This window comes from Pipistrellus kuhlii, unplaced genomic scaffold (genome assembly GCF_014108245.1).
Source record: "Pipistrellus kuhlii isolate mPipKuh1 unplaced genomic scaffold, mPipKuh1.p scaffold_m20_p_5, whole genome shotgun sequence".
Classification (NCBI taxonomy): domain Eukaryota; kingdom Metazoa; phylum Chordata; class Mammalia; order Chiroptera; family Vespertilionidae; genus Pipistrellus; species Pipistrellus kuhlii.
The window spans coordinates 76,329,672-76,350,295 of NW_023425551.1; the positions used below are offsets into that span (position 1 = coordinate 76,329,672).

At 46.1% G+C, this 20,624-nt stretch overlaps 1 pseudogene; it reads right to left on the reverse strand.

Moving 5' to 3' along the window:
• Positions 1-1,320: 1,320 nt before the first annotated feature.
• On the reverse strand, positions 1,321-13,385 carry LOC118706019 (annotated as a pseudogene).
• Between the last annotated feature and the right edge of the window lie 7,239 nt (positions 13,386-20,624).

Here is a 20,624-nt window from a genome sequence, read left to right on the forward strand (position 1 = left end):
TGTTTCTTGACAAACTGACATTTTGAAAACTCTGTATCTGGTCTGGGCATACTTGCTCACACACTTTTAGCATGCATTGCTTCAAAAAGGCACCCTCTGAAAAACACCTTGAAGTACGGGCAATTTCTTCAGCCACTATAAAGCTTGCTTTCACTGTAGCATCATTTTTCGCTGTAGCCTTTGTAAACATTTGCTGCTGTGATTGTAGTTTGCCTTTTAGTTCTTTAACAATTTTATGCTTTTCTTCCAAAGTATATTTGCCATACTTAACATTATGTTTGGTGTCAAAATGACGACGTATATTGTACTCTTTCATCACCGACACTGTCTCATAACACAATATACACACTGGTTTGCCCTCTCTAAGCACAAACATGTATTCATTTTCCCATTTGTCATTAAATTGTCTGCCTTCACCGTCAACTTTTCTTTTCCTGGACATTTTGGGATCAATATTGGCAGTAAAAGATGTAGTTTATTGGAAATCTGCGTTAGAAGGAAAAAGTTGAAAACTGCACAGGGATAGCTTGATTTGGCAGATGGAGTGGAGAAAAAAAGTCAGTCAATAAATGCCTGGCTGGGTACAGATAGCAGATTCTGTTGCGATTTTTATGCCTGCACTTTATGCCAGGAACTGGCAGCTTCTGCTGTGTATTTATGCCCGCACACTCACTCTCTCTTCTGCTCTGCCACCCGCACAACCACATCGGATGCCGGACTATAGGTCATGCCTCCTGAATCTCTCATGACTTGTTATCTATGCGCATGCGTAATAGATAGCAAGTACGGCAGCTGGCGAGATCACAAGCCTCCTATGTCACCGCACGTCATTGTGATGGAACACAGCGGAGTGCAGTGATGACAGCGTGGTGCGGGCCACATTGCAAGGCCTGGCGAGCCGGATTTGGCCCGCGGGCCTTGTGTTTGACATGTGTGCTATAGACGGATTTGCATGGGGAACCATTTGTGGGGCTGGGGTAGGTAGTGACCTCTTCTGCCTTCAAAAAGTTCTTCCTTCAGGAAATTTAAGGTGAGGCAAACTCTGACCCTGGAGCTCTCGTTTGATACTGTTCTTGGTTCTATCTCCGCCTCTCAGATCTCCAAGAATGACCTTGCTTTGTGGCAGCTTTGTAGGGTCAAGGCAAGATGTTAACTACTTCCCAGAGACCAAGATCTAATCACGCCTAGGCCCTGGCTTTCCCCATGTTTCCACTATTTCACGTACATTTAGCCTGACAATCATTTTCTTAACTTGGTGTTGCCAAGAGGAAAACACGCAGCTGTAACTTGTCCAGTCAAGGATTGAAGATATCCAAGAAGTCAGATGTTCAGCTTGAGCACTAAAGCCCCTGGGGGAAGGGAAAAGAGGGCTGAGGTGTGAGCACATGACTTAAACCCAAGTCCAGCAAGTACCTCAGCCCAAAAGAGCCCAGGAACTGGCAGTCAGAACCACCTTGACTTGGGGACATTAGGCTCTGCTCCAAGTCATAAGTTTGAAGTTCACATGAAGTTCACAGGGCATTCTAGTCCTGAAGGGGTCCCAGCCTACTCAGCTGGTGGTCAGGCAGGAGCTAAGTGATTGGCTGCCCTTAATTGGTACCCATTTGCCGAGAATGAGCTTGAAAATACAATCATTTGTCTTGGTTTTGTTCTTAAAGTCGCATGTTATTAAACTTTTGAATCTAACAGAGCATTGGAATCCAGGGCAAGAAACAGAATTGACATAAAGGAAACCAGTATGGCCAGGGTATTCTCACAGTGAACCACTGCCCCAAAGCCACACCACTGAGCTTGTTCTGCACAACCTTTTAATTATCCTTCAGGTTTTACAACATTTCTTCATGGCTCCTGGTGCTCTCTGCCTCCCTGGCTAACCTGTCTGCCCTCAAAGCCACAGCTGATCTCTCTTGCTTTATCCACTCTGAGTCTATCTCTATCTCCCTGGTAACTGTTTGCCTGCAGAAAAGCTGTGGCCCATAGACCTGCTCCTGGGATCACATTTAAAAATTGTGCTGTGGTGGCCTGGGGGCTGGTGTGTAGAAACCCAGGACCAGCATGGCCCAGGGGTTCACCCACACTTCTGGATGTAATTAGTTTCATGGTATTTGTGTCATAGAAAGTACTTGAATTTTTCTTCAAAGCTATAGGCCTAGAGATCCTGCAGTCTCCTGTATGTACAGATTTGCTGGGACTTCTCCCAGGTCTACCCCTGCTGCCTACCTTTGAGCTGCCTGCCGTTATTCAGGTGGGACATAATCTTTGTGACTGGACTCTTGAAAATGCAGCTGGTTAGCTTCCTAGGAAGTTGAGACCTTTCACGATATCTCTGCTTAGTCTTGGATAAAATGAGTGTCTCTTCTTGGCTGAAGTTACGGCATCATATTTTGAGCTTTCCCAGAAAAAGGCTGGATTGTATAGATGGATACAGGTTCCCCCATGGCTGTGGGGTTGTCTTGCTGACCCACTGCTGAGATGCAAGACAGCCTGTGGCTTTCTGAAAACTCCCTTCCCTAGTCTTTACTCAAAGCAGGAGAACAATTCCTGTCTTAAGTGGGGAGACAAACTCTGACCCTTGAGCTCCTGTTTGAGACTCTGTTCTTGGTCTGTCTCCTCCTGAGTTTCTCAAGAATGACCTTGCTTTGTGGCAGCTCTGCAGGGTAAATGGAATATGTTTGCCTGTTTCAACTACTTTTCTACAGAGCAAGGCTTAACCACTAGATAAACTCCTAGGAGTTGGCTTTGCCCACATTTACACGATTTCGTGTACATTTTATCCTGACAATCCCTTAATTTTGTGTTCCTTTTAAGGAAAACCATAATTATTAGAGGAGGAAAACACCATTGAACAAGTGGTTTCTGATCTTAACTTCTCATCAAGATGGGCTGCAATCTGTTAGTCCATGTTTATAATCTCAGGACAAACTAATCTTCATTTTAATGTCAAAATTTCTCAGTGTTTGGAGAGAAAGCCTTTGTATTAGTGAGGCTGCAGATTTTGGTCACCATTTGGCCTACGTCATAGTTTACCTAAGTCTGGCAATTTTCTTGAGGCTTAATATCTAGTCTGGCAATTTTCTTAGGGCTTCTAGAATTTCTCTTAGAAAGGATTCCTGCCTCAATAACAAGATTGAGCATTTGACAACTAAAGCTTTCATCCCTTTAAATAACTTGTTCTAAATTACAGAACTAGAGGCCCAGTGCATAGATTCTCTAGCAGCTTGGTCTCTAGCAGCTGCTAGCTGCCAGTCAGGTATTCTCTCCATTCCCCTGGTAGCCTGCCACCACTGCTGGTGGCATCCAGGACCTCCCTCCCTTCCCCTGGACTGCTCTGCTCCCTGGCTGAACTTCTGGATGAACTTTCAGTTGAGGGGACCATTTGCATACTACACTTTTATTATATAGGATGTTTCAATGATTTAATTGTACTTTCAGCCTTCCCTTGACTGAATTGAGATGATGCTTTCATTCTAAATTATCCTAACTGGACTTCCAACTTTCTGCCCCAACATGTTAAGGACCTTGGAAGTCCACTTTCTTCCTGTAGGGACAGGAGTGATAATTGAATCTACAACTTATATCAACAACTTGTTCCCAGGACAAACTTCTGCCCTGAAAATTGGATACAGAATCACAACCTGCCAGGGGCAGAACCCACAGCTGAACCAGCAGTCAACCAGTAGCAAAACTTAAGGGATAATTGACAAATTGCTGGAGGCTCACTGTGAGGTATGCTTGAGAGTATACTCTAGGGGACCCAGTTTTAGGGAATCCCCTCATTTCCATGAATTTTACTTCCTGGGTAGACAATTGGACATGGAGAAAAGGGTCCAGGTTCAAGAGAAGTAACTAGCCCAACAGAACCACCTCCTGAAGAGGTCTACCTTGGCAGGCTAGGAAGATACCGAAGCTTGCTCTCAAGCAGGAAGGAAGGGTAGAGAAGCCTAATGTAAGCTTGATCTGAGGGTCCTTCCCACCCTTGTTCTAGGCCAGCATTGCACATTAGTGGGATGGGGCATTGTAGAGACTGGTTCTCAAAGCTCTCAACATGCCTGCACTTCTAGCAACAGGGCACTGCCCTTCTTGTGTTTGTTAGGTAGTCAGTGCTATTTCTAATCTCCAACCAGTGGGTTTCCAGGCTCTATCCTGTCTTGCTTTGTATAGAAAACAGAACTTAGCCATACTTGTGAAGATCAGAAGCTTGTCTTGTGTTGGCTAGAGTAACCTCAGATGCCTATTCCCAGTTGCTAGTATATTGGGTAGACAGTAAGTTGAGTGGTCATGCTTGGAGTCTAACTGGAGCAGATGCTGGGAACTTTGACTTATGGTCCTCATGACACAGGTCTCCTGGACCTTTAGCTTTTCTCTTATGGACTTCATTGACTTAATTCCCCTTATCCAAAGAGGTCTTTTTGGTCAGTAGATAGTGGTTGTGGCCCTTAGTTCACAGCACACTTGGTTAATGCCAGGCCTCTGCATAATTACTTTACCTCCATTTTCTCACCATCAGCTAATACTTGTACATTCTCATGTAAAATTTGTAATGTTGAATGCATGCTCAGTTAAAAAATAGAAATGTGTTAACAGGCCTTATTTGGTTGGTTTTTGTATGTCTTCCTACTTATGCTCTCATGGTGATAGACAACTAGGTTGCCTTCCTGACCCTGGTAATGCTATAAAAATTTGAATGGAGAGACTCTTAAGCAATCACAACATCCTTATGGAGAGGACTATTATAGCTTTTCTCACTACTTCCCTGGAGAGAGCTCAACTCCAGACTTCAGTCTCATGAGCATCACTGTTGCTTAAGGACCTCTTGTGCATACACCTAGAAGAGTGAGATCTACTTATCCTCATTTGGTATTAGACATGAGATTGGATACTAGAGTTTTGTGATTACTTCTGAGACCTACCTTAGAATATCCTTCAGACAGGAGATGGGAATTCCTGTTCTGTGTTGTATGTTATACTCAGCTGAAAAAAATTTGTGACAAACGGCAGAAGTATGACAAACCCGCCTGCTGGGGTAACGGCTAAAGTGGGCAGATTGTCAGCATTACATGTGACAGGTACCCTCCTGGTACTTCTGGACCAGTGCCAGCCAATGCCCTCCTTGAGGGGCAATGTGTGAGTAGAATCTGCCTTGACTTATCAAAGGAGTGGGAGATGGTTGCTGGAGACTCAGCTCACTTTTCAAAGGATTGTTGGTAGAGCCTGACTGCACAGTGGGGGGAGGAAACAGTGTCTTCATCACAATTGCTAAATTCAAAGAATTGTGATGCTTGGCATTGGTCATTGTTAGAATTGCCCAGCTTCAGCTTTATAAGTGACTAGGCATCACCTTCCACTTTGGACAATAGAGAGGGGATTACAGGGGCAACCTAAATCGTCCTAGTCGAAGCAATGCTCTCTAAAGAATGGTGGCAAAGGCAAGGTGAAGCTGTGAGTGAATCACACAGAAACCAAGGGCCGAATAGATCAATAGCAGAATGTGGTTGAGAGATTAGGATAAATGTGTCAGTGTGTGAACAATCCAGGGACTCTGAGGCATCCCTGCAGAGGCACTGGCTGTGCGGTGGGAAGACGGGTTAAAAATACTCTACTTGAAAATGTAGGAAAGTACTAGTGGGGAACTTATAAATAAAACCACATTTCATTAGAAATACATTTCTTTAATTTGAACATAAATCTTCATTACTCTAAATAGCCTCCCTTTGTACTTTATTGCTTGAAACATTTTTAACTTTATATTTGACACAGATGTCCCATTGAGGCCCAGAACTATCTTTTCAGGGAAACCAGGGGTCCTTCTCTGTACCTACTCTGCCAGGCTGGGCTGCTGAGGAGTTTAGTTTGGGAAAGGAAGTGAGCCAGGCTCCTACCACCCACTCTGGTTTTCGAATTTTCCCTGCTAACTTGAATCTTGACTAATTCTGCCCAGCATTTTTGGTCTTCTCTCTGACCATTTCGGTTAGTTTTCATCTGTTCAGACTCACTGATTAAACTCTGTGAAATTCCAAGGTTAGAAAGATGACTGTCAGGAGATAATGTGGTCACATTACAGTAACACTGAGAATGTATGAGCTTTCTGAAAAACAGATCCCATGAAACTAGCTGTATCTGGATGAACTGAATAGATGTCTTTCCTAAGAGCTTCCTCAAATTATACCTGCAGTAGTCTCTCCTTATCCATAGTTTCCCTCTTCAGTTCCAGTGACTTGAGACCAACCAGTCTGAAGTCACTAAATGAAGAAAAGTTTTGAGATGCGTGCCATTCTGAGTAGTTGGCCCTGAATTTCATCTGCCTGGGTTGTGACTCTCCTCCCCTTTGTGCAGCCTGCTGCACACAGCCTGCGGGCCACCTGTCCACTAGTCACTTAGTAGCTGTCTAGGTTAGCACCTTATCTTGCCACATGCACATACCCCTTATTACAGTACATTATGTTAATCTCTTACTGTGCCTGACATAAATTAAACTCTTAATCACGAGTATGTACAGGAAACGTGTAAAGGATTCAGAAAGGTTTCAGGCATCCATTGTGGGGTCTTGAACATGATCCCTGTGAATAAGAGGATTACTACACCATGGACTTAGTTGTTAGCAAGTTTTCTTAAAGTGTTTGAAACCCCAAGAAGTTTACCCCCCTGAAAACCCTTCTAGAAACTTCATTATTACATCACCCTGAGGACAGGATGTTCTACCAAAAGAGGTACTCATACATGCCTAATGGGCCCTCACAGCTTCAAGACCATTGCTAGGAATCTAATAGACCTAGTCTACACTTACAATGTTCTGAATCTTGTTATTGAATCAGTGCCTTTACATAAGTTCCCCATCAGAGGTAAAACTGAACATTCCTACAGGTGTTCATTGCATAGGAGTTGGGTAACTTCAGGCTCTAAACACCTACTCATGCTTACAAGCAATTCTCTGCACAGAACTACGTAAAGGGAAAGATCAGGTTATGTCAAGGTGAACTTGCTTAACATGTATACAATACCTTTCTCTTGAGCCTTCCTCCTTGAAGTGCCTAAGTGGGCCAGCTTAGTTCATCTTTTCTTGCACCCCCACCATCTGCTTCAAAACACACCTTTGAAGTTTGGAGTATGCATTTATCAAATGTTTATTTCCTGGGAAGGGATTAGAATCCTTTCTTCCCATGCATCTCACACCCAAGTTGTTAGAATTGCTCTGAACAATGTGGCAGGAATGAGGTATAATAAATGGAAAGTTGATCTGCAAAGTAAATTTACTTCTGCTCAGAAGGGTGCTCCTGCCAGCTGAAAATCCTGGGCAAAAGCACACTGAATGGGAAGTCCACTCAGGTTTTATTTCCTGACGCAGGGTCTGCCCTGCCCCTCACTCTGAACTCTGACCTAATTGGCCAGGGTCCAGAACTCGCATTCTCATTATTGTGCAATTGGCTAATTCAGAGGAAGGGGAAGGGAAGGCAGAACCTAAGATGGCAGCCCCCCTGAGAGCCTAAAGGTCATACCTAAGATGACCTGAGAGCCTGAAGGTCATACCAAGATCACAGAACATAAGATGGTGGCCCCCTGAAGGACCTGAAAGTCATATCAAAATGGCGGTACCCAAGAAGATGGTGAGCTCCTCTTTTTGACAAAGACCAGTGGTTCCCTTTCACAGTTGTGAGATGCATGGAAAGGCTTCCTACATGGCCTTTGAAGAGAGGGTATCAGGTCTACAAGATAAAATGTTTGGAAGCTTTTCTGTGTCCAGTAACCAACTAGCAAAGAACATGGGAGAAGTTAAAAAGGGCTGGGCGACAAAGTGTCCTATGTGAAGGGGGGAGTGCTGGAATGAACTCTAGCTTGTATGTCCTGATCCTTGAGCAGCTTTCAACTTGGGCACGTTCTCCTAGAACTCCTCTATTGCTCTACCACGGTGCCTGAGCAGTAGTAGGTAACCATTGATGGAAATGAAGTTGAGGTCAAGTGACTTTCTTGCCTGAACCAAACACTCTGAAAGTTCTAATTTTAACTCCATAGTTCCCTTGGTTGTAAACCATATTCAACTGGCTCATGCTGAGCAAGGGGCTCATGCCATACCTGGCTAGGTATAAATGAAACCGGACACAATGGGTCCGAGGCTGCCTGTCCCTATTTGAGCCAAATTCAGCAGAGACAGGGTTGAAGCACATATGAGCGTTTATTCCCATAATGCCAGCATTATGGGGAGAGCAGTCAGTCACCCTGGAACTCTGCTCTAAGTCCCCTTGCCCATTGGCTGATTATATACCCATGAGGGAGAAGGTAGCTACTTAAGCTACTTAGAGTGTAACATGAAAAGAGGGCAGAGTCTGCAGTCTGGCCTTCAGGACCTCAAAGTCCCATAACAAGGTGGCTAATCTTGATATTACAACTGTTACACCAAGACTTTGTGATCCCCAAGGACCACCAGGGAGCCGAGTCTGATGCAATAAACAAAAGAGCCTCTTCATGCTAGCATGGGCTCTGTCCCACTCAAGCCAACAGCATGGCAGAAGAGAGTGAATTTCACCAAGCCCCGGGGTTTTACTCCCACGGTGATGTCACTGCTTTGGCTGATACCCATTGGTTGGGTGAGGGCTAGGGTCCAGTTACACAAAATGGAGGATAACTCCGCCCTGCCCCACAGTGGAGTCAGGAGTTTATCCTCGCCCCGCCCTGCCCTCTCACAACAGGTCTGACCAACCCTAGGACCAGAGAATGGTCAGCTTTCCTGAAACAAAACTACCAGAGGAGGTCAGGGTCTGGGCACAGCTACCAAATCAAAGCGTTTCCTATCCTTTGTCTGTTCCCAAAATGTGTTTCTTTTCTAATGAGCTCGTAGGTGCATCTTGTCTTTTCCACCCTTGTTTCACCCTCCAGTTTCCCAGGGTCTGTAAGAAAACATCTGTAGTTAGTAAGGTGAACAGTTATTAAACGACTGTGGCACTACTATATTATATGCCCTTCCCCACTATCCTAAAGGCACCCTGTCTAGCCTGGATTTCGGTGAAAGCAGCTTGGTCTACAGGCGTGTATGGGAAACTTATTTGGGGTGACCTAAGGAAGTAGGAAGGAAACAGGTGTCAGTGGCCCTGCTGTTAGTTTCAGGGGCTTAATTCTAAGGAGACCTCCCAGATCCATTTAAAACAATATCAGGAATTATTTGCCTGAAGGCTAAGCCATCAGCTTTTGTGCAAATTCTTCCCCAGGTTGTGTCAGAGAATCCAAGAGTGAGATTCAAATGGGTTGTCCCTGGGGTTGCACCCTTCTCCCCAAAGCATTCTGCTCTTCCTCTCCTATCTGCTAGAGGTGCTCTTTGTCACTCTGTGCCACTTTCTGATTGGTCCTTGGCCTTTTTGCAAAGTTCTTTCACTTCCAAGAAAAAAAAAAAATCCTGTTTCCTCTCTTCAAAGGCCATTCAGGAAGCCTTCCCATGCATCTCTTTGATTCAGCTAGCTCCAAGATTCCTTCTTCCAGACCTCACCCTTTAACTCTTTTTGGGATGGGCTTCTTTAACATTTAGTGAGCTGCTGCCTGCATCCACAAAACTGGGAAGCCCCAAAGCAGAAAGGAAATGCATTGTGGGGCTCACTGTGGGCAAAGTGCTGTCAGCCTGAAGCAGGCAGATGCCTGCATGTTGCTGCCTGAGATGTGAGGGCTCTAGACTCGTTCTAAGGCTAGAACCAAGTAAGTCTGAGCTTAAGGTTGAACGCATGCTCAGTTAAAACGTGGAATTGTGAGGCAGGCTCCCTCCCATGGCCTTGTTCCCGGGACACTGTCTCAGCCAGGCTCTTGGAGGAACAGGGTCTCTATCTGTCACAGCCAGTGCTCACAGGGCTGGGAAGGCTGGCTTCCAAGATGTCCAGGTGGGTCTGGAGGTTGGAGGCCCAAGATGGAGCGTGCTTCCCACAGAAAGCCGAGGGGCTGGTCTCACTACTGAGCGGCTTTCAGGCAGAAGGACCCTCCTCGCTTCTGGGAGGGTCAGAATTCAGGAGGGCTCCCTGCTGCACTCAGTTCTTGATTTAAATCCTCTCACCTAGGGAACCCCCCCCCCCCCCCCAAAAAAAAAGGCACCAGAATAAGGTCTGACCAGGGATCTGGGCTCCTTAGGGCAAGACCATTTGCCACAGACATGACCCTCATCTCTCCTGCAGCACTCAGTCCGCCTTTGCCGGCACAAAGAGCAGCTGCTCTGCTCCTTAGTCTTCAGCGCTGCCCTGGCCAGGTGGTGGGAGTTTAACTAGAGCCAGGGGGCTATTCGAGGCTCTGGGCTTTGTGTGTGGAGCACAGAGACCTGGGAGGGCGAGCTAGATAAAAGGAGGCAGGAGCGGAGAGGACCGTATGGAAAGGTCTCACTTGGCCCTGCCTTCACCTGACCCTAAAGGGAGGAGTGGTTTCCCAAAAGGAGCCCATGGTGTGGGCATTACCGCTATTCCTGGCGAGGTGCTTCTCGAGGAAACCAGGACGAGAGAGGTTCATCTCACATTGGAACAGCAGCAAGGCCGAGGCCCGCAGCACCCGCTGCCAGGAGGTGATGGCCTCGTTCTGGTATTCGATGGCTGTATCTAGGGCCTCCAAGGTCTCATCCAGCTGGAATAGCATCCGCTCCTCCTAGGGCGAGAGCAGGCTGCCCTGCCGCAGCTTGCAGTCAACCTCCAGGCACTTCAACAGCAAGTCCTTCTCTTGGTGCAGGGCATCAATCTCCCCACGGATCTGCTGTCTGCTCTGGGCACTGCCCAGGCACAGCTGCTTGCTCTTAAGCTCCCTCTCCTGGTGCTCCCACTGGCTGGACATGCACACAATGTCCTCAGTCAGGGCTGGCTGGTCCGCAGGCACTTGCTCTCCAACCTGGTCTTCTCCTGCACCGGGGGCTCCTTCTTGGCCAGGATGGCCTTTGCTTGCGCAGCCCCTCCCCCAGCTCCTCCAGCTCCTCCAGAGCCCACAGCTGCTGTGGGATTTTTTTTCATCTCCTGGTCCGACCACTTCTGCTCCTGGATCTCCTGCTGCTCCTGTGTGAACACTGAGCCGCTGCTGCTGCTGTGCCTCTACAATGCTGAGATCTCCTTCTTGATGCGCAGGATAAGCTGCTTGCTGCTGCTCTTGCCTCAGCTCCAGGTCCTTGACCTGGTGCTGCAGCTTGCTCCTCTCCCTCTCCAGGCGCCACTTCTGCTCAGTCTATTTGCTCAGCCCCAGCTGGCCCTACTGCTGCCGCATGAGCTGCAGGTTCCACTCCAGCTCCCACAGCAGCTTCTTGCTCTGGGCCTACAGCAACACCAGCTCCCTGCCCTCCAGTTCCATAGCTGCCCCTGGCTTTTGCTCAGCTGGGCCCGCACCTGCTTGGCCTCCTGCTCCAGCTCTTGGATGCACCGGCTGTGCTGGCTATTCAGGGCCTGTGCTTGCCTTCCCTGTGTGGATCAGCTCGCCAATGAACTCCTTCTTGCTGAAGTTGATGGCCAGTTCCTGGATCTTCTGCAGGGCCTGGGCCTTGCTCCCCCGGACCACTGTCCCCCAGAACTCACCTCTGAGCTCCGGGTCTGCTGCACCCAGCTCCTCAAAGTGAAGCTCTGGGTCCTTCCTGCTAGGGGGGCTCCCTGGGCTGGCCTCCCACTCTCAGGTTGCTCTTTCTGTGCAGGATCCACCACCGGGTTCTGCGGGGGGTGAGGGGGGAAGCCTCCTCCCCCTACCCCTCTTCCTCCTCATCATCATCCTCATGGCCCTCCTCTCCTGATACAGCTGAAGAGCCACTCTCTAGCCCCTGATGGCTCATGGCTCTCTGCCATTGGGCACCTCTCCCAGTTCTCCAGGCCAACTTCATCTCCAGGAAGGCACATGAGGGGCACCATTCTCAGCACATGGGAGTGGGCTCCCACCATGGGGGCTGTGTGAGGCCAGAGCACAAAGGACCCTGGAGGCAGGCCCTGCAGGACACCCTCCGCCCCCAAGCCTGGCCGCACCAGCTCCAGCCTGGCCATAGTTCCACCATGACCTGCTGCTCATGCAGCTGATTGCTCTGAAGTTCGTCCTGCTCCATGGCATCCTCCAGGGTCTCCAGGAAGTCTGGGGTCTCCTCTTCCAGGCGGGCCACCTGGCTCTGCAAAGCCAGCAGAGCCACCTTGTTCTTTATGCCACTGATCCCTGCATGGCCTACTCCTTGGCAGTGGAGGTGGAGGTGCTCTCAATGTTGCTGAATGCCCAGTGCCAGGGGCTGCTGTTGGTCTGGATGCTCTCCCTGAGACACTCGCTGGTGCTGCTTGTCTTGAGCACTCCCTCGGAGCCCACCAGGTCCAGGAGTTCTCCTGGTCGGGGGGCGCCCTCGGTGAGGGAGGGCTGCCAGAGCTCATCTTCATTACCAGAAAGCTAGCGGTTCTCAGGGCACAGAACCTTCTTCCCCGCCCAGGCGCTGCCCCTGCTCAGCCTCTGCATCAGCTCCTGGTTCGCCTACATGTGGCGGTCCAGCTCCCGCTCCAAGGCCTGAATCCTGCCCTGGTACTGCTGCCCATGCTGAGCTCCAGCCCCTCCTCCCATAGAGGATAATGTGACTCTAATCAGGATTGATTTATCACCTAATCTAACTCCATTAGGAAATGGAGATAGCTGACCTCCCTGGTAATAGGACTAAGGAAATGAGATTAATCTTATTTAGGAGCAAGAGTGTGTGGGTTGGAGCCACACTGAGCCTGGAAGCAACGTGCGGAAAAATATCCACAGACTTAAGGCTGGTGCTGGCAAATTCCTCTGCCAGAGGCTCTCCGCCTCTGCTCGCCTAGCCTATGGCAATAGTACCAGATTCGGGGATGAGCAAAACAGTGCCGCTCTCAGCTCCAAAATGAGCCTGCAAGGAATCCCAGACTAGTGGGTCCTCTGGGCTCCAGCACTGGCTCACTCCAGCCTGTGTGGTCCTGACATGGGGCCCTGTGTGAAGACGGGCTGCAGAGCCTTATACTGTCCTCTCCCTAAGTCTCATATGGTGATTCCCTTCCAATGGCCTCCACTCCTCATTGCTCTCCAAGTGAGCTGGCTGTTCTTCATTGCTCAGCCAGACCTGAGTCTCTACCTTCCTCCAAACTCAAGGAATCTTGAAAGTTTCTAGGTGAGTTGGAAGAGTTCTATGTGACATGAGACTCCGAGCCCCTGTGAATTGTACCCTCTTGTACCCTTTGTTGTGCAATGAATATAATGAGTTCAGACTTAGTCTAAAGTTCTGGGAAGAAAATGGCAGCTCTAGCTCAGTCACTTGCTGTCTTCAGTTGGACACTCTGCCCCTCTTGGAGCCGGGAGCATTCCGGGAGCTGCTTTCATGAACAGCACACATCCGTGCTGTGGGATGAACCTGTTACTGAACCCTATGTGGTGTGTTTACCCTGTGTACCTTTGGCACTTCTAGCATGCAGAGTCATGGAGGCGACACTGCAGGAAACACTTTGAATTCTGGACCTGCTATGGAGCCCTCTCACTCAAGGCCCTACTCAAACTATTATTCCCAAGCATGTGACTATCTGTCCCTCAACTCCAAAGAGGCCTACCATGGGCTAGGAGGTATAAGGTGCTATGGGATAACTAATAGAATAACTAATCTTTAACTGGGACTGAATGCCTTAGAGGGGATACTAGCAAATCACTGATTTTTTTCCCCCCACCCCCAAGTCAAATATGGCAGGTCTCTGAATATCGGAAGGGTTTATCTCTACTATTTGGCATGCATGTGTCCCAGCAATGGCATCACCACTTCCTGCTCATCAGGTTGAACCCTTGCCATTATAGAGTGGACCAGTGTGGTCTTTAGAATCTCAAGACTATAAAAGCCATTTGAGACTATTGTAGCAGAGCAGGGAAAACTTGCAGATCCTTGGGATAAGGCAGTATACTGCTATCCCAGAGGACACCTTCTCCACCCCTGAGCTGCTTCTATGTCAGTGCCCTCACTAGTGCATTCTCTGTCCCTCTGAAGGCCAGACTTTCCTAGGGAATATGATCATGTGGTGAGTTCTCTGGTCATATCCCCATTCCCCCACACTGTTGGTGTATCCCGTGGCATGTTGGGCCTGGTTGTAGGTATTCTTTGCTCAGATGTTAAATGCTGACTCAAGAAGATACTACTTATTGATGCTCTTGTTGCTAAGCCAGGGCTCATGGCCCAACACACCTAGCAGCCAATATTGCAGCATTGATTGGCTTTTTGAGGAAAAAGCTTTGGCTAAGTCTACTACAAGGAGAGAGAAGGCAAGGCTCAAACCTATTTCCCTGAGTCAGAGTTTGGGTTTTAAAGGAAGAAGCAGGGAAAGCTATGCATATCCTGTGGTATTGCATTGGAACATGACAGCTTAGTGCTGGGGACCACAGCTTTTCATGTTCTAATTCGAGGTGGTGGGTAGTATGTAATCTACATTGGATTTTTGACCTAGTGATGCATGATTGACTGTCTGATTCATGATTTGCAGCCTTTTTATTATCTCTGAAAAACAACTTGTATCTTAGAAAGGACAAGGCCAGTTTTTTAAATCTTTATTGTTGAAAGTATTACAGATGTCTCCTTTTGTTCCCCACTGACCTCTTCTAGCCTGCCCCTGCCCTCCAGGCCTTCACCACACTATTGTCTGTGTCCATGGGTTATGCTTACATGCATACAAGTTCTTTGATTAATCCTTATCTTCCCTCTGAGATTCTACAGTCTGTTCCATGCTTTTATGTCACTAGATCCATTTTGTTCATCAGTTTTTGTTCAGACAAGGCCAGTTTAAGCTGACTCTGCCCTTATATTGTATTCTGCCTGTCTTAGAAATGTGGAAAATTCTTATTTGTAAGTAAGATCCTATAGTTCTTCCAGGAATTAACCCCTACTTTTCCCATTGCAGAGACATTTCCTGTTGAACCTAATCTGATTAATTGGAACTTCCACCTGACTTTAGTTAATCCTGAGTATTTATAATAGATAGCACAGGGTAATGTATCTTGGTTAGCTGCCTGAGCTGGCATGTCTTCTAGACATTCAAGACCTGAACTTACGGAAACTATTTGAGAGGGCAGGGCGGGCCCTCCCTATAAAACCCATTGATATGTTAAGTTCTTTCTCTCTCTTGCCATGCCCTTGCTGGTGTAAGTGGGACTGAGCTCGGACTAGTCCGAAATACAGGCTTTCTGCAATTGCATCGGATTCAGCTCCCTGGTAGTCTTTGGGGTTTATGACACTTGGGCATTACAATTTCCATCATTCATTTCATCATGAGTCTTCAGGGACATGCATTCCTTGTATAACCATATGAGCTTTTCCAGCATGGTCCATGAAAGTTATTTTCTAATGGAACTTCTTACCTGCACCTACCTTTTGGCAGCTATTTAGTTGCCAATATTCATGTTTAGGTACTTATCTATGATGGAGGTCAAGTTGTGGGAACCTCTTTTCACATCCCACGTGGTTCAGGGTTCAGGAGAAGGCCGCACACACAGAAAGAGATGAGAAAATATTAATTTGGGAATAATGGGGGCCAGGCGGGAGTCACCTACCTCTAGGGGGAGACTACCCCTCACTCTGGCTTTGCTATCCCTTTTATTAAGGTTATGGGATACACTCATATCCTTTAGGCAGGAAATTCCAAAAATAGCAAATCAGCAAGAATTTACATAAGACTAACAGGTGGAGGCTGCTTTAGCTACCAATGTGTCAACTAAATGAGTGATTAGCTCAGACCTTTCAGAATAATTAAGGTTGTCCAACCTTCCTGGTTCCTTGTCCCTATCTTAGACAATGATCGGTTTCAGGCATCAAGTAACTTGATAAAGTTATTTGAACACGAAGTGAGGGTGCAGAGTGACTTTAAGCCTATGCATTTGTTGGCTTAAACAATTGAAAGCTAAGTTAGGGAATGGAGATCTAATACCATGAATTTTCTGTAGTAGAGCAGAGAACCCTCCAACCTATTACTGAACTAGAGGAGTCTTAGTTCAACAATGGGACAGTCAGGAACTGTTCAAAATAAAGCCCAATCATAGGGGCAGATGTCTTGAGGTAGCCACTGAAATTGGATCTAGGCTCAAGGCAATGGCCAACCATGGAGTATAGAGACAGGTTCCAAGGTAGATAACATCTTTGAGAGAATATCCATTCCTAGTGCTGATATTCCTCTTCTCTCGGAGCTTCTTCCACTATCTGCGTATGCATTATTTCTCTGACATGCTGGTAAACAAGTCCTTGATAATAATGTGTAGTATCTCCTTTTAGTAAGGTTGGTTCATATGCCCCTTCATTCATAGGGCAACAGTAACTATTTCATAGAGAAAAGCTATGTTTTCCTAAAGGGGCAAATTTCAGGCTGAGGAGCATTATAGCGAAAGCTTTTGGCCAAGGGAAATTAAAAGCTTCTGAAAACTTAGCTAGTTGAGTTTTACTTGTATCATTGGTACATTGGCACATTTCAATCCAAAAAAACTGGGAGTGATAAGCACAACAAAATGCTGTAGAATAGGCCAAATGTTACACAATGGATCGCATTATTTGCCCAGTGAATGAGTCACTTAGTCACTGTGTGACTCACAGGAAACTCCCCAAAGGGACATTATTTTTCCCCAATAAAATGTTACCTACTATTAAGGTTGTTGCTCTTCTGCAAGGGAATACCTCCACCCAACGAGAGAACACACAAGTCATAACTAACACACTCGTATTCTTGAGATGGTGGCATTCGGATAGAATCCAATTGCTGAACCTCAAAGGGGCCTAAAGGGAGTGAAAAATGTCCCTGGGATCTATGGAGTGGTGTTCCAGAGCTATATTTTACAGAACATCTGCTATGTACTTTATGACTTACAGTGAGAGGAGGTTTCTGGTAATGTGTACTCCATGAAATCACTTTTAGAACCCCAATGCGTTCATGTTGAAGTATAGGTAATTGAGCCCCTATAGGTAATATAGATCTCCCACTGGGTCCAAGCCATATTTGTTTGTCTGGGTCCGAGGTTTCCCATTTTTGTTGCCATATATTTTCTTCTGTAGCTGCTGTGGAACTATTAAGTCTTTTATTGATTTAGCAGAAACAAAATTCTCAGGATGAATAATTTGATTGCCTAGTGCTGCTTATTTAGCTATAGCATCACCTAAATGATTTATTTTTGCTTTGAGTGTGGTAGCTTTAGAGTGCCCTGGAATCTTGATAATTGCCAATTGTCTTGATTGCTGTACAGCGTCTAATTCTGCAACCTGTTTTTCATTCTTATGAGGAAGTTAAGAAGTTAAGAAGTGAAGCCTCGTTGCTTCCATAACATATCAAAGTAATAAGCTACACCAGTGGGATAGGACTATCGGTATTATGTTGGCTACTTGATCTTTGGCCAATTGACAAACTTGAATTAGAGAGAAATTAAAATCTTCTCAAGGAGCCAGATTATTTCAGGTAAACAAGAACTTTCTGTTAAATTGATCATGAAGTCATTGCATCCCCAGCTAAGTAATCTCTCTCTCATCTCATTTTTGATAAGATCTATCTGCAAACCAAATTAAGTTGCCATTGCTAATAGTGTTACGAAGCGAGTCCCCAAGAGATGAACCACCGGAGCCAATTTAAGCATGCAAGAGTTTATTACAGATTAGAATCCAGGCTCACAACCAGCAGCCGGCAAACACCCAGGTGAGAGGCCCTATGGAGGGGCAGTCCCTCCTCTTATACCTCTTTTTCCCCTCCCATCCCACTGTTGGTCTGTCAGTCACTCTCTGATTGGCCCCTCAGGACAAAGAACTGGCCGTCCTCAGCTATTCCTTAGGTGATTTACACAGCCTGGCCTGTTTTGCTTCAAACAGAATGTCTGTTCTGACTCCAAACAAAAGTGCAGGATGCTGTGGTTTTTTATGACCCCAATTTCCCAACCAGATCCGGAGGGAGGTCTGCATGTCCCACCCCAAAGGAATCCCCGGCACTGAGTTACGGCTGACTTTATTTTTTTAAACTTTTCCCCCCTAGCCTGGTCTGTCTCCAGAGTCCTTATCTCTTGGGCAGACGAGGCTGACTGTCACAAATAGGAATTCCCTGTATAATTATTCCAGGAGCAATACGATATCAAGTAAAGCACAACCTTGTGTGCCTCGTTCCTGTAAAGAAGGTAACAGGGTTTCTGGTTAAGATAGTTACTTTGGACTCACCCAATATTAGGCACAGAGAGCAAGAGCACTTTATAAGAAACCAGGTGGCTGCCTGAGAAATGCTGAGTGTATAGTAAGAGTAAAGATCTCACAAAATGAACATAAGTGATAAAAGGAGAGCCCATAACTGTTCTGTTTGCATAACATGGCCATAGCAGGAAGGGAACACTTTGCTACTGAATCTAATTGTTGGCTACGGTATACTATAGTTCTAGGATGAGTTCCGTGTTTGAGTTAAAAACACTTAAAGCATTTCGTTTATTTTCATGTATAAAAAGAAGACATTTGTGGAAACCCCTTTCATGCCCCACTGTGGTACAGGGTTCCAGTTCAGGTTTCAGGTTCTGGAGAAGGCCACACACAAATGAAGAGAGACTAGAAAAATGTTTGGGAATATCAGGGCCCAGTTGGGAGCACACCTCTAGTGGGAGGATTACTCTGTCCTGGCTTTGCTATCCCTTTTATTGAGACTATGGGATACACCCATAGTCCTTAGGAAAGAAAATCCAATAACAGAAATTTACATAAGACAAACAGGTAGAGGCTGCTTCAGCTAACAATGTCTCAACTAAACAGTGAGTAGTCTTGACCTTTCAGAGCAATTAAGGTTGACCAGCCTTCCGGATTCCCTGTCCACATCTTTCGATTAGTGAGACAATGATCGGTTTCTGGCACACGTTTATAATTAGATGTCCCCGAGAGGAGCTTTTAGATAATTCTTTTAAAGCTTCTCTGGATTTTTTCCCTTTGAGGTTCCATTGCATTGGATCGGGTATGACTTTAATATGGAATATAGAGGTTGAGCCATTAATAAGTTTGGAACTCGGTTGCAACAGTATTCGGTCAGCCCTTGAAATCTCATATGCCATTTCTTAGTTCATGGTAAAGGAAAGGATAGTATGCTTAGGCTCTCAGGGTTAATTAGTAGCCCATCTTTAGGTATTTTACTTGGGGCAAAGAGAATTGCCTTATGTGAACTGTCCTTTCATAGCTGGAATTATGCTCAGATTGTAGAATGGAATAGAGAAGTAGTGGGTATTGTACTCAAGCTGTGTTCACTTCATCTATTGTAGAAAAATGAACATAAGGGTGCTTACAAAGCCTTATTCCCAAAGTCAGTAGGTAAAGGTCCAGCAGAAATATCTCTGAACTAGTTTCATGTGTCCTCCACCTTAATGAATTCTACAACCATAAAAACTGGTCTCATTATAGAGGTGAGGTGAACTCAACAAAGAGTTCTCCTTCCAAGGTCACTTGGGGTGATTATAGTCACTAGGTGATTATCCCACGGTTCTTCCCTTGAATTAAGGTCTCACCACCTACACTCCACTGTTTGTATAGAACAGTGGTCAGCAAATTGCAGCCTGTGAGCCACATGAGGCTCTTTGGCCCCTTGGGTGTGGCTCTTCCACAAAATACAACGGTCTGGGTGAGTCTATTTTGAAGAAGTGATGTTAAAAGAAGTTTTTTTTTTTTAAATTGGCTCTCAAAAGAAATTTCAATCGTTGTACTGTTGATATTTGGCTCTGTTGACTAATGAGTTTGCCGACCACTATAGAACATCATTACCCCATCCTTGTGGAGAAAGGAGAATCTGGGTTTTGGAGGCTGTAGCTGTTAATGGGGAGCTAGCAGTAGTGAGCTAGGATAGCATTCAGCCCACTGCTTCTAAAACAGATTACTTGGAGAGTGTGAGGTAATGACTTGTGTGTGAAGCTATGTCTCACTCATCCAGTGTCAGAAGCCCCTATTGCCTCCATGGCTAAGCACCCTATTTTGGGGAAGTCTGATGATGTCAGTGAATTAAAACTCAAAAGGCCCCCAAGCTCTATCAGGCTTTAATAGCCAAGAGACATATCACCAAAGCTGGGCAGGAGCTTGGGCCTGTTGGCAAGGCAGTAGAATAATGCTATCCAAAGCAAAGCTGGCATCTAGGGGCAAAACCAATGTTGGCTATGAGGTTTAAAATGAAGGGTTGCAGGCCTTGTACGGGCAGAAGCAAAGATGAAAATCCTGAAGAGGATAAAGACAGTGCCACTCGACTTAACTCCAGTGGCCTCCCTTCTGGCAAAGGGGTAGTCTGAGGCTCACATTCAAGGACTGTGTCAACATTAATGTGACATAATGTTTCTTTAAAAAGTATTACATATGTCTCTTTCCCCCACCCCCTGATTGACCTCTCTGCCATAGCCCCCCTAGGACAAGCCCCCGCCCCAGTGTCTGTGTCCATTGGTTATGCTAATATGCATGCATGCTCTAAGTCCTTTGGTTGATCTTACCAGCCCCCCACCCCCCCTCTGCCTTTCTGTGTCTTTTCTATATAGAAGTTCTATGTGTCTTTTCTATATAGAAGTTCTATGTATCTGCTGCATTGAGCTAGTGAGTCATCCTTTCAGCCTGTATCTTGTGTTCCTCTTTCAAGGAAGTTAAGTTTTGGGAAATTTTCACTTAAATTTAAACATAGTCCAGTTAGATACATTTTTAAAAGTCATTATGTACCATTCTGTCA